At 41.5% G+C, this 14679-nt stretch overlaps 1 protein-coding gene and 1 long non-coding RNA gene across 2 annotated transcripts in view; both read left to right on the top strand.

Moving 5' to 3' along the window:
- Nucleotides 1–14679, top strand: part of IKBIP (IKBKB interacting protein) — a 433380-nt gene that overhangs the window by 270785 nt on the left and 147916 nt on the right. The gene's annotated exons all lie outside the window — the stretch shown is intronic.
- LOC309541539 lies at nucleotides 9405–11953 on the top strand. The gene is made up of 2 exons (XR_014223808.1): nucleotides 9405–9504; nucleotides 11591–11953. It is a non-coding gene; the product is annotated as an uncharacterized lncRNA (long non-coding RNA).

Raw genomic sequence — 14679 nt, 5'->3', positions numbered from 1 at the left:
ATCACTTTGTTTCCAGTCAGTTCTGTGCATTCAGACATCAAACAGTTAAATATATTGGGAAGCTGCAGTATTTCCAGTGATGCTTCAGGGCAACAGCACCTCCTTTCATTGGGTGGAGAAAGACTGAAGCCATGGATACTCTGGTCAAGATAGAGTTTAGAGGAGAAATTATCCCAGAAACAGGGCCGGTCCTTCCATCAGGCAAAGTGAGGCAGTTTCCTCCAGCAGATGATTTAGGTAGTCATCAGAACGTAAGAAGAGCTTGCTAGATCTGGCCCATGTTCCATCCAGTCCACATCATCTCACCATGGACAGCCAGATCCCTCTGGGAAAACCTCAAGCAGGATTCACATGCACAAGCCCTCTCCCCTCCTGTCACCTCTAGCAAATGGTCTTCAGAAAGATCCCTGTTTCTAGATATGGAGGCAGAACATAGCCATCATGGCTAGTAGCCAACAATGGCCTTCTCATCCAGGAATGTGCCCAATCTTCTACTAAAGCCATCTAAGTTGGTGGCTATCACTGCCTCCTGTGGGTTCAAGTTTCATAGTTGAACTATGCTCCTCTTTGTTAAATACGTTCTTTTCCCTGTCCTGAATCTTCCAAAATTAAGTTTCCTAGGATGTCTGCGAATTCTAGTGTCATGAGAGAGGGAGAAAAACTTTTTTCTATCCACTTTGTCCATGTCATGTGTAATTTTATAAACTTCTATCATGTCACCTCTTACTTAGCTTTTCTCTAAACTGATGTCCCCAATGTTGCAACCTTTCTTAATGAAAGAGCGGCAAGTCGTGATTGTTTACTTTATTATTATAGGATAGGAGTGGGGAACCTCTAGCCTTCCAGACCCCTCTCCATTTGGCCCAGGAGGACACACACACACACACTATCAGGTTTGGGGCAGGTAGAACATCAAAGGAACATAAAGTCCCTGATTTTCACTTCGATCAAACAAAGCATGCTCCCACCTGCATTAGCATGTGCTTTATGCAGGGCTACCTTTGAAGGTGACTTGGAAACTACAACTAATCCAGAATGCAGCAGCTAGACTGGTGACTGGGAGCGGCTGCCAGAACCATGTAACACCAGTCCTAAAAGATCTGCATTGGCTCCCAGTACTTTTCTGAGCACATTTCAAAGTGTTGGCGCTGCTTCGCCACTTAAAACCGTTCTCTTATATATGTCTGGCATGACCCATGTTTTAGCCCATGCCTCTGTCACATCTAGATGTAGCCTTCCATTTTCCACTTCCTGCGAGGGCTGACAATGATGCTCTGACTGCGGTCTGAGAAAGGAAATGTGGCAAATTCAGAGCTCATTTTAAATCATCTCAGGTGTAGAGACTATATAAATATATATATATATCTCCCATTTACAATGATAAGATCAGAAAGCTCACGATTCACTTTAAAGTAGACCAAACTCTGCCTCCTGATTAACATCAAAGAGCTTAAGCACCTGCAATAATGTGTAAAAGATACAATTATGTACAGTATGGCATTGACTTTCTCATTAGCAATATGAAGTGGAAATTGTTTTTTTCCTTTCAGAAATGATGTTAAGTAGGTTGACATTTTAAAATCAAGGTCTCTATCTCCTCATTTCTTACTGTGTGTTTAACTGCCCAGAAACTAGTTAGCTGAAGCTATGAACATTTATAGGCCCTCTAAACTGCTCTGGCATGAAGCTCTATGCCTGGAGGGCATTCTTTCTTGGCTGTGGAGAGAAAGCTTCACTTAGAACTCGGTGGCTTGGATTTCTTATCAACTCCAGGTCTGATAACCTCTGGAAAAACTAATAGTGAATCTCGAGTCGTAAGCTCCACTTAAAGAAACATAGACATACAATTTTTTTTCACCTCAGAAAATTCAGCTTAAAGTATTTATTATTCTTTTTATCACGGTTCTCCTTTTAGAGAGCTGGTGAGAAACCCCAGGTAAGGGAGTGAATCATTTGCTTAGCTCCCATTTGCTCTGCTGTTTCATATTTACCAACATAACACATTTGTCTCTTTATTCCAATTGTTGCCCTAAGCTGTGTCTAGCAGAAAAAGTGCTACAATGGTTTACCGGTAGATCCTAAAATAGCTTGAAGGAAAGTTGCCTGTTTTCCCCCTTGGAATCTCTTGTGCCTCTTGAAAACCTCTCTAAAGGGTCAGGAGGCCCTCTTGAACAATATGGGCTAGGGTTTGGGGTGTTACTGGGAAAGGAGAAATCTGGATTGGATCCTAAGATAAGTTAATTTAAGGAAGTTTGTGGAAAACTTCATCTCCCCTCCTCCCCACAACTCCCCTACATTCCACGTTGTTCCGCTGAATCCCATGGCACTCCCCCTCAGAGATCCCAGGGGTATGGGTGGGGTGTGTTTCGACAGCAAAAGGATGTTGTAAGAGAGTCTCTAAACCCAATCTGAGCCCAAGGCTGAACATCATCTGAATTTAAAATATCCCTCCTCAGAGCCGAACAAAATTCAGCATTCTTCTGAAGAAAGCCATCTAATGAAAGAAATCATTTTCTCACAAAGGTGGGGTTGCTTTTGAGAGATTGCAACTAATTGCCAAAAATAATGAGATGCTTTCTAGAAAGAGTAAGCTATACTAGGAAGTTGCCAAGTAACTGAAAAAAACACCATAGTTATAATAACAGATAATTCTAGATACCAGTTCTAGATACCTCTGGCAACTTCCAAGAGCTTTCTATAGGCACACCTATCGAAAAAGATGATGTTCCATTCTTTCTAATATGATTGGTTAATTGTCGTTGCTGAGGGAAGACAACCAATGAAAAGGGTGTTAGAGCCATAGAGCTTTGTATTTGTGCCAGGCTTTGAAGAAACTGTATCAAGAATGCCACAGACATCCTTAGTCAGGAGAGATTTCTGGCAGTTTTACTAGTTCTACTATAAAGATGGTATCTTTATAAACTTTTAAAAAATAAATTGGCTTAATCATTCTGGCAGCAGGAACTGCCTCCATGTGGGTTAACAACTCTTCTTCCCTTGCCCTTTACACTAGCAACATCTCTAATGTTAACCCAAAAAACCCCAAGCAAACTTGTAAGTAGAACATGTGCTGGTCAAGTTGCAATATTTTAACTGGACAGAGGAAGTGATGTGGTGGATGAGGGCCATAAATGTGTGTGAATCCTGAGAGGTGGGAAAGCAGCCAGTGTTTGATAGGGTTTGCTAGCTGTATATGCATATGTTTCGATATGCAATTTGCTGCTCTGCTTTTCAAACCAGAATCTGCTCAAAGCAGCTTGAATTTGAAATCAATAATAATAAAATCCATGAAGCAATGGCAACATGATCTGCAAAGGGCAAAAGCAACAGATTTGAAAGTGCTAGGATTTTTAAAATAAGGATCAGGATAATTTCCTCCCATAAATAAGGTTTTAAAGTAACTTTAAAAAAACAACAATATGGGGAAATTAAGAGGGAAGCTTCTTTTCTTTCACAAATTAAGTTATATTTTGCTTCTTTCTTGGAAAACCTAAACACAGTTAACCTGAAAACAACCCGACATCTGTGTTTGGGTGGGAACAAGACATCATTTTAGTTAATTAATATAAAATATTTTACACCTACAAAACAGAGAGAGACCAAAAATAACAAAAAGGGGATAACTAACAAACACCTCGTGTTACTGAGACTTAATTATGTCCACCCACACAGCTCCCCAAACGAGGTCTTCAAAAGATCTGTGCTATAATAAATAGGCTTTTCAAAACTGCTCGGTTATGCAAAGAACCCTGTTCTGCTTGAAACTTGATTAACATAAGGGTATGCAATGAAGATACTTGCCTCGTTTCATATATCCACCAGCCTACTTCTTTTTTTCCTTGATGAAAAATGGCCAGGGAGATGAGGAAGTGTTTGCATTTCATACATCATCCCTAGCAGAGATTTCAACACATGCAGAGAAGGGAATAGGCAACACTACTGTTGGTCAACAAAGTGTATGAAAGCTGTAGATGTATGAGAGGGCAATGTGATGTGTGTGTGTCTGTGTGTGTGTGTGTGTGTGTGTAGTGTGAAAGGTGTGTGTGGATGGGAAATGACCACAGAAGAGGTATCATAAAATGTGTGCATTTATGTGGCTCTTTATTTGCCCATAGGAATCTCAGATTACTGTTGCTACATTTTATTTTATTTTCATTTTCAGGATCTCCATTTGTAATTGAGGGAACGTAAGACTGGCCTACATTCTACATTTTTTGTATGCAAACCACTATAGCCATTTAAAGAAAGTCTGTGTCACTGTTTTCAAGTGTATGTTTCACATGGAAAGAACATTCTTGTTCTAATCATTGTGTTTGTCGGTAGAAGAGTGTAAAATATTTAAAGAAAAATACTATGTCTGACAGAAAGGAAGCTTTCATGTTATTTGTCAGTGGGAACCTGTTTATGAGGAAAACAAGAACAGGAGTGAACCTTGAGCCATATTTTGAAAATATAGGAAATGAACCTCATGGAAAATGTTCTGGTACCTAATTGATAAAAAATGTGACTCACATTTTTAGTGAGGGTGGAAATTCTAATTGGTAAAAATGTGACTCATAAATTTCTTCTCTTCTGTACAATGCTAAAACAAGCTGAACTGAAAAAATTAGTTGTACATGAATACTACTTTGTAGCACTCTGTATGCCCTGGTGCATGGTTTCCACCCTTGTTTGAATATCAAATGCTTATCACTGCAGAGGCTTCTGATATTTTTCCCTCCAAGCATAAACACTGTTACTAATCCTGAGGCTATAGATGAGCAGGGTTGTCGGCCATCATGTTTGCTTTCCCCTCATGACATGCCTGCAGTCATTTAGGAGTAGAGCTGAAACAAAGTTGATTTGAAATGTAGTGTGGTTGCTGTTGTATGCTGGCAGCTTCTAGGAGCCTCAGGTGAGAGTTGACTGCAGGAGGAGGGTCAAAGGTGAACAAACTACCCCAGAAGGAGTATGACATGTCCTCCACCTGAGGTACTCATCCTCCCCTAAGACCCATGCACCTCCACAATAAACATAAACATTTGTGGAATACGCACACACATATGATCACATACAGATTGTTACACTAAAAACATCACAGCACTAGCCCTTTCCTTAGAAACAGTCAGTTCCCCCAAAAACGTTGAAACAAGAAAGTCTTTACCTGCCAGCAGAAGGACAACAAGGAAGGAGCCAGTCTCACTTTTCTAAGGAAAGAGTTTCAAAGTCTGGGAGCAACCACTGAGAAGACCCTCTCCTGCATCGCTACCAAGTGTGCCTATGAAAGTGGCAGGACTGAAAGATGGGCCTCCCACAAAAATCTCAAAACCCAGGCAGGTTTGTATGAGTTAATAGAACTGTAGATTAATAGCTAGCATTGAGATAACAAACTCAGGGATGAGCTCTAGCTCCAATTAAACCAAGCTAATACCTCAATTTGTTTTCAGTGCTCCAGTAGAAGGGACTTTTTTAAATAAAAAAGAAAAGAAAAGCCAGCCATTATGGAGGGGAGCAGTGTCTAATTGGCCACCACTTGTCAGCGCCTCAAAAGTGGGGAACTCGTTTAGCAAATTACTCACCCAAGAACATGAGCAAAGATAACTTGGTGACGTCCAAAGGCAATAGAGGAAAAAGGCAGAATTTCTGATTACAGTTTATTGTGAAAACCAGAGTTTGTATTATTAGATTCATCATGCACCTGTGGAGAAGACAAGTTTAGTTCTTTTGTTACCCGGCAGAATGATAACCTGTATCATTTTCTTGTTTGGAGGGTCACTTTCCTTCCTATAATCACAGCTCTATCAAAGAATGCCCTTTTCTTTCTTTGAAGAAAGGGAAAGAGCACAGAGTCATCTTATTATTTGGCAGCAATTGTGAAGCGAGTTTTCTTGCAGTACTCACTAAAAAGTGAGGACTTATCAGCAGAAAGAGAGATTCCTTCCCAATTATGAAATCTGAAAGTAATTCAGGAAGCTGTGATTTGGTCTGGTACACTTTCTATATAAGGAGGTCTGAAGGAGACATGTAAATTAACAAACATGTTTGTTATTAGAGCACCCTTCACCATATTGGGTTTTCTTGGCACTTCTAAATGTGTTGATTACCGGTAATCGTTAGCACTGAGAGAAAATCTCTAGTCAAAAATCTACTTTGGAATAATAGAGCACAACAGATTTTGAGGGAAAATATTAAGATCAGGGTCTCATTGCGGTTCTCCAGCGGCCTTTTTGGGGAGTGGGCTGTAATGAGAGCTCCACCATGCCAGGGAAGACCAGATGATGACACTGGGGTAGGGGGAATTGTTAGAAGATCTGCCGAGAGTTTCATTCTCTGATGCCACGCCAACATACTCCTCAGGACTCAAAGTGTTCCAGACACTTGCTTTGATTTTTGCATAAATCAAATGTGTAAATTTTAAATCAAATAAATTGATTTATACAGATCAAAGAGCAGCTACAATTCCAAAGTGGTTCCCCCCTGCCATTCATGGTGGCTCTCAAAAAATTCTCTTTCATGTGGATTTATCTTCTAGTCGCTATTCCTATACCCAATCATTAAAATACTTCTTTTTTTAAAAAAATAAGATGGCTCTCTGCATTCTAATGGGTGACGAAGGTATGCGAAGGGAAATACTGCATTTTGCAGGGCCAGCCAGACATTTAAAAAAATTGTATATGTGCTGTCCTCTAGGACAGCAAGTGTTAAGAATAATAAAAAAGGGTTTCACAGAATTATAGAGATGGAAGGAATCCAACGGTAATCTAGTCCAACCCTCTGCAATGCAGGAATCTCAGTGCTTTGTTTTGTTCAATGCTTTGTCATAGCTGGATGAAAGAAGGGGCTTGTTCTTGAGATCTGTTCTCCGTTCCAGGCTCTAGGACTGGAACTAGGACTTCTCAAAGTTACAGTGGCCATTGACTCTAGGAAAAGATTATGGTTTGTGCTGGGGCAACCATATGTAGCAGCTGTCATATGTTGAAAGGCTTTTGGCACACCAGTGGAACCACTGCTGTGGCATGCCAAAAGCCTGTGTGTGGAATCACATAAAGTTGGACCCATCAGGTATTGAAATGTTCTGCTCAGACATGAAACCTGCCAAGGAATGACTGCAAGCATGTGCAGAGTAAATTTTTCCTTCCCAGGCTCCTGGAAATGGGGCAGGTCTCTTCTGTCAGAATCTGAAACATCAAGGTTACTGAGAACTTTTATCACCTCTCATCTGGGAAGAAGAAGAAGAGTTTGGATTTGATATCCTGCTTTATCACTACCCTAAGGAGTCTCAAAGCGACTAACATTATCCTTTCCCTTCCTCCCCCACAACAAACACTCTGTGAGGTGAGTGAGGCTGAGAGACTTCAGAGAAGTGTGACTAGCCCAAGGTCAGCCAGCAGCTGCATGTGGAGGAGTGGGAACGTGAACCCGGTTCCCCAGATTACGAGACTACCGCTCTTAACCACTACACACTGGTACCACACAGGGGAAATGATGTACTGAATCCAATTTATGGATGGGCGATTCTGTCCGTCTTAGTTACTCTCGGTTTCTCATTTTTCCAGTCTGAGGTTCCAGTTCTCCACACTTCTGGCGTCAGCTAATTTTTAAAAAGTCCTCTTGAAAATTGACCAGCATTTAAGTCCACCTTTTCATTAATATACACATATTTTCAATGAACCTCCCCTCATATAGTGCATTTCTGTATCTTATTTCATGTGTGTGTGTGCGCGCACACACACACACACATGTGCACTTCCGCCCCAAGACACACATTTTTGAACACATTACTTGGTTGGTTAACTGCACTGCAAATTTCAGAGAAAAGGATTTCGAAGGTAGGCTGCAAATTAAGTAGTTTCACATTAAAATGCACACCAGACCAAATCTCTCCCATCTTCTTATTCCAACTAGTTCCTGGCGTCAATGTTGCAGCTCTCTTTTTAACACTGAAACGAGAATTTCGGAAAAGGCTGTTGGCAGAAGAGGCCAAGTTTTTGTGAAAAAATTATATAATATTAATGCCACGTCGTCTGCACACCTATCTGGGAGTAAATGGGAACTCAAAAATTTGGTACTCAGTTCCGAGCTAACATGCATAGGGTTGTGCTGTGCTGTAATAGTATTACCAGATGTCTGAAAAATGTAAAGCTTTACTGTGATACAATGACCTGCTCCAGGAATGGGTACTCTGACATATTGCTGAATAGTTTCTCTATTTTTAGTGGAAAAGGCTGAATTGCACAAAGATTCCTTTGTATAACAGGAGTAGGGATTCAGTTGAAAGCAACCTAGATTGGGTTATTGCATAGCCAGCGGCCAGATGTCCTAAATGTTTGGCAGGTGCTCAATCTGGAGGGGTTGGCGAGTTAAAAACTGTAGTGACACCTGCCACAAAATGTACAGTGCTCCTGTTCAGAATACTCCATTCCTTTCTTCCCCCTCCCATCCAGTTTTCCAGATGTAGAAATGGTTGGCACAGTCAAGTGTAGAGGTAAGCCCGTATGAGATGTGGACGGACAGACAGTGTGGTGCAGTGGTTAGAGTGTCTGACTGAGACCTAGGGCATCAGGGTTCAAATCCTCACTTGGCCATGAACATGACTGGGTGACCTGATGCAGTTTTTAATCGGGATCCGCCATTATGAGATAGACTATGTTGCAAGATTAATAGCCATAGGGGGAGGCGAGCCAGCACTTTGTTACTTTGTTATCATGTTTGTATCTTAAGTTTGACTTGGCAAATCTTCTCTGGAAAGGCTAATGTATGATGCAACTTGTCTGGGAAAATTAATGAGCAAACACCTAGATTCTATTTCATTGGAACTGAGAAAGATGGCGTCTGCCACCCGAGGAGGACTGTTGGATGGATTTGGCATAAACAACAGCGTGTCAGGATTTATTGCAAACAAAAGACTTACCAGCTTTAGAAAAAAGGGAGAGCCATACAAAGTTCACACAGAAGCATAACATTGTTTACTTTAACTCGCCTGTGGAAATAACTCGGAGGCTATTAAGAAGAAGAAGGATAACAACAAGAAGATTGAAAGATGGGACTGGTGAACACTAAAAGCAGCAGAAATATGAGATGATTGGACCCTACTGAACTCGAAGCATGGGAAGCCCCAACAAAAAAAATATAATTTGGCAAAATATTTGGACTTTATGATATGTATTGGTATAATTTGGAATAATTAATGTGATGTGATTGGGTTGTTAAAATGGAAAACTTAATAAAAATTATTATATAAAAAAAAGAACATGACTGGTTTACCTCGCGCAAGTCACTGCCTCAGCTTCACATACCTCACAGGATTATTGTGGAGATTAAATGATGAAGGGGAGAAGCAGGAATGCCATCTTGAGCTCCTCAGAGGAAAAGGTGGGGTAGAAATGCAACATATCCAATAAGCCAAAAAGATTTGAAGAGCAGCGGAAGGGTGGGCCTGATCAGGCTGGAAGAGGCTGTGCATGGTATCCATACTGGAGGAGGAAGAGGAGAGACTAGACCTGCCAGAGAATAAAGGCATGGAAGGTAACCCATTTAGAGGGGTGGAGGTCCAAGCAGGGGAGGTAGAAAAGACAAAGAAGGAAGGGGCAGCAGAAAAAGAAAAAAGAGCTAGGCTAAGGGCAAGCCTTGCCACAGCGACTTAGGACTGCAGGCTGGGAGGAAGGAAAATGCAGCAAGTCTGGGGCTAGTCACCCCAGTGATGAATCAAGGAGGGAACGGGGAGGCTACTTATTCATGGGGAAGCAAGACTGCTTAAATGAACAGATCTCAGAAGGGCTCTGAGGATGAGTAGCGTGTTTTCTGAAGGAACAAGAACCCCTGCGGCACTTGAGACCCATAGTGGTAGGGCTGAAGCTCTTGCACAATTCCCACCCCCTCGTTCTGCAGTCCTCATGGGGCTTGTCCCCACACCACACCCTTTTAAGGGATTTCCCCCTCAATATCTTTCTGTACTTTTGCAAGCCCAGCAAACCCCCATGGTACCTGAGTCAACAGCTACATGAGCCATCAGCACTCACAGTCTCAACATTGGAAATAGAGGGAATGGTTATATTAATAAAATGTTATGGCCCAGGCATGGGACCATATTCTGTAGAATCCCCTTGTGCACTGTAAAGTACAGGGAGATTATGAAATATTAGCAACAGCCTTTACTAAACTGTACATCACTAATAGGATGGGTGTGTGTGTGTGTGTGTTTTGTCTTTTTAAAGATCTTTACCTTTAAAGACCAAATAAATTGAGTCTTTCCCAAGTAAAGTGGTACAAGTTGATCTAGAATAATTTGAACTGTAAGCTGTAAATGTGACTTCAAAGGATCATAAGCATTGGGGGGGGGGGAGGCTGTGTTTCCGAGCTAGGGTGAATGGCATTCTAGTCATCTATGCTAATTAAAATTTAAATCGAAAACTGGGTTTTAATGAAGAGAAGCTTAGTGTTGTTCTTCTGGGAGCAACCTCAAAGACGCTGGATGGAAAATGCACATTGGTAAAAGAGACTTCGTTTTTCAGTTACAGGAAATAAATGGTAAGGTTTGTTGTGTAGGCCTCTGGAAAGAGTGAGGGTGGTATTTTTAACCTCAGTGTGGAGCCACATAACCAGTGCTTCTCCGTGTGTCTCAGATTCTGGGGAAGGGCCATAGTTCAATGGAAGAGCATCTGCTCTGCATTAAGAAAATCCCTGGTTCAATTTCTGGCATTACCAGTAGTGTTAGAAATGTCGCATCTGAACCCCTGAAGGTCTGCTGCCTTTTGGTGTAGAGCAGGGTGGGACATCTTTTTGGCCTGGTGAGCCAGTCCCCCTATTGGTCTCCACCTGATAAGCACCTGATAAAATCAAGCACCTGATAAAATTATGATGTTGTATGAGTTTCCCCACCCACCTATCAAAGTCCCTTGTACGGTGCTTCCAAAGCACCAACCATCCAGCTGGTTGTGCGTATTTGAGAACTTTAGCATCAGCAGGTTTGCCAGCCCTGTGCTCAGCACTTCTCAAGACTAGCTGGGACATAGGAGATTCATTCTGACAACATTTCCTATACTTAAAAGCAGCTGGGGCAGGACAGTGGAACTTAGACTGGGACTAGTGCAATAACAGCACAAAGGTGTTTTGCAATTAATCGCTGGAAATATGCATAAAATGGCAATCTAATTGATGCAAAGAAATTTATCTTGGGAAATGGCCATCTATCAAACACAGGCAAGGTAACAACAAATAATACAGGAGTGTATTTTTAAAGCTTCTTTTTCAGCTGCTTCAGGAACGCAGGTTTCAGCAAGGAAATCTAATTTAGTGTCAGGACTTTCTCCCAAGGTTGCCTATGTTTTGTGAAGACAATAAACAGATAAACAACAGAAAATGGAGACAGATTGCAAAGATCAACCAGGTCACCTCAGGTCATATAGCAAGACAGACCAGGCTGCAGTTGTCTTGTGTGGACATTTAATTATGCTTGTGCAATTTGGAAATGCAGTAAATTACCTTCTTAGTTCCCATTTCTGAATAGTGGGAGAATTCTCATTTATTGGAGCATCAATCTCTCTTTTTCTTTTTTCTTTTTGCTAGACGCAACTGCAGTATTAAAGCAGCCTCTCTCTCTCCCTGTCTGCAGGCCCCTTCTAGATTAAAGCGAACTCCTGTCTTTTAAAGACGGTGAGTGGCAAGTTGTATTCCAGAAAACGAGAGATCTTGCAGCTCATCTATCACGAACAAAATGCTATGTCTCCTCACAATCCTCCTGCTGTCACTGTGTTCAGAGGGCTGCGACAGCAATATATCTCCCACCGGATGTACAGCAGAGAAGATGGCGACACTTGAAAAATAATGCACACCCTCCGGAGGACAGATTTCACAGGCGCTACCAGTTGAGTATGATTAAAATATGCAACATTTTAATTTTTCTCCCCATTTAACGATGAGCTTTAGTCAGTCTTGTTTAATGTCAGCACCGTTAATGAAGTTGTCAAGCTTGTAATTTTCATTGAATGCCAGCTTTGCCAAGAAGCTGGTACTACAATTACCTCCAGCTCTATATGATTAAATTCATCAAAGCACACCAAGCCTCCAGATTGTGCCAGACCTTTGAAGAATATCCCTGTGGCTTTGTAGTCCTTGCCACTCAGAATGGTTAAACAATGGTTTGGGGTGGGGAGGAAAGAAAGCAAGCTTCGAGATATTGTTTTAGCATGAAAAACGAACAGAGATTGGATACGTTGACTACTGCAGCTCAGCTGTTTGGAAACAGGGATCTCTAGCAACACTTAATAAAATTGCCTTTGCCTACAATCACTATGGCCCTCCACCACCAAGAATGAAGATGCAAGATGCTATATGGGATAAAAGGGTGGCAGCTTTGCTAACTTTCAAGATCTGAAACCAACACAAACACATTAGCTGGCTAATGACCCTTCAGGTGAACAATTCCAACCTAGCTCTGAGCACCAGGTTAGACTTGTCATTACCTGCTGAACTTAAAGGTGTGCTAAGGAGGCACCTGATAAATAACTCTCATGACACTCTGGCATGAGATATTATGAGACCACCATGATGTGAGCGCCCTTTTCTAATGCTGCTATTGTGCTATTGATCCTGCTGTGAGTGCTTAAGATACCATCACTAAGTTGCTCCACTGTAAGCTTCTGTCTGAAACTCTAGAGCAGGCCTCCCAGATGTATTGGCCTGCAACTCCCATGATCCCTAGCTAACAGGACCAGTGGTCAGGGATGATGGGAATTGTAGTCCAAAACATCTGGAGGGCTGAAGGTTGGGGATGCCTGCTCTAGAGAGAGAGCTGCTCTCAGCTGGCACAGAGTAGGAGAGACCAATGAATGGGCTCTGCATAAAGTATATTTTTTCTGTTCCTGGCAATGTATTTCGATGCATGTTTACTCAGAAGTAAACTCTGTTGAATTTAAGGCAGCCAATGTAACTTCCAGGGGTCTTGAACCATGAGGAATTAATAGGGGTGGTTGTGTATTAGATCTAGTCTTATGGTTTCATTATCAGGAGCTGATTGGCAACAGAAAAATAAATGAACCCAATTTAAAAGTGCCCTGGGAAGTGTAAAGTGCATGCAGCTTATTCTACATAGTCCATGATATATAACTTTCTCTATGCCCCAAGGCATTCCAGCAATGTGTGCTTGTCTGAGTAGACTGTATTTGTGCAGTAAGTGTAAAGGCACCCTGCAATTTTCTCTCGACTGTCACTCCCTTTAGCATCAGCTGTTGGAGCAGGGGGAGGGGAGGGGAGGGGGAATCCCCGCTATTCCCACTTTTGAGTGCAGCCGGATCCCCTACATGGCCCTTTGAACTGATGAAAACAGTGCTAAGTCCAGTGACTCTCATACTTGTAATTATGTGCACACAGGGAACCCACATCCTTAATTTGTTTTTTACCTCCTGTGGAGTGTAAATCACGATTTTCTTGCCATCCTCCTCTGCTGCAGCTTGAGGTAGCTTTTTTGCAAATCCCTCCCTCACTTTTCTCCGTTTCTTGTGGTCCTTCAGATCCTATGCTAAGGTTTTGCTGAAAGGTTCCCATTAGACCCCTTAAAGAAGAAAGATTTCTAGGGTGAAGATAGTATATTAATAAATGAAACCCAACCTTTTTAAAAATTAAACTGTCAGAAAAACCCATTAGGCTGTAAAAGAGTTGAAGTAAACATTAGATTTTAATACCTACTCCAGCTTAGATATTTCTGAACTGGGAAAAAAATCCCCAGCGAGCACTTAAAACTTCATTACTACAGCGAAAGGTTGTGAAAGGCTATTTAAAGGTTTTCAATTTTGCTGAAGTCTAGAGGTTATTACAGCTAGAAAGAATACAAACCTTAATATTACATGGAATGAAAGGAATCAAATTTATGTTCTCATCTCCCCTGCAGTTTAATCCGTTTCTATTAGGTTCATTGGAAAAATTAGAGCAAATGGAAACTTTGTATAGGTCTGATGAAAAATAATGTTTCATTGTGGTAAAAAAGCATTTCTATCCATTACCTGCATTCAAAAAAAACCTCTCTCTTTCCAGCCCTGAGATAAAATTATGCTGTGTCTAGAAACCCTTAGGTTATGACCTGTGGCGAACCTGTGCAAAACACATCGAGAAATATGCAAGCATGGTGTTTGGCAACTGATTCAAAATTACCTGCTGCAAGCTAACACTTACCAGGGGGGACAAATTAAGCAGTAACTGTGCAGCAGATCATAGGGCAAGATGCAGATTTTTAATCCCAGACCCAGTTGTCTGTCATTGAACAGCATTCCATATCTATGTTGCTGGACAAAACCTGGGAAACCAGGATCTTAGCAGATGGTAAATCAGTCACACAAGCAATAGATCAAGACCCAAAGTCAGCTTGTATTCAATCAAGCATATTAAGTCAAGTATATTTTTCACACTTTAACTGAAAGCAGTCTGGAAAATAGATCTGGATTATTTCACATAGTGGGGAGAGGGTACTTTAATTGAAGCAAAGGCTTAAGCATTCACATGCATTTTATATTAACCAAGTTTTCCTTCCTCTCTCCTCTGTGAATCCAAACTTATTGTGGCAAAACAAGTATCAGCATTGGTGGTGGTTTGCAGTGGTGTCAGCCTGAAATCTCCCTCGCTTGTTTCTTTACATTTCATATGCTAGATCAGACTAATTGTCTTCCTGACCCACTGTTGACTACTTTGGCTGGCAACAGCTCTCCAAGG

This window comes from Podarcis vaucheri (genome assembly GCF_965113315.1).
Source record: "Podarcis vaucheri genome assembly, chromosome: 10".
Lineage (NCBI taxonomy): Eukaryota > Metazoa > Chordata > Lepidosauria > Squamata > Lacertidae > Podarcis > Podarcis vaucheri.
Note: the sequence above shows the minus strand (reverse complement) of the source record. Positions and strands in the feature narration are given on the sequence as shown.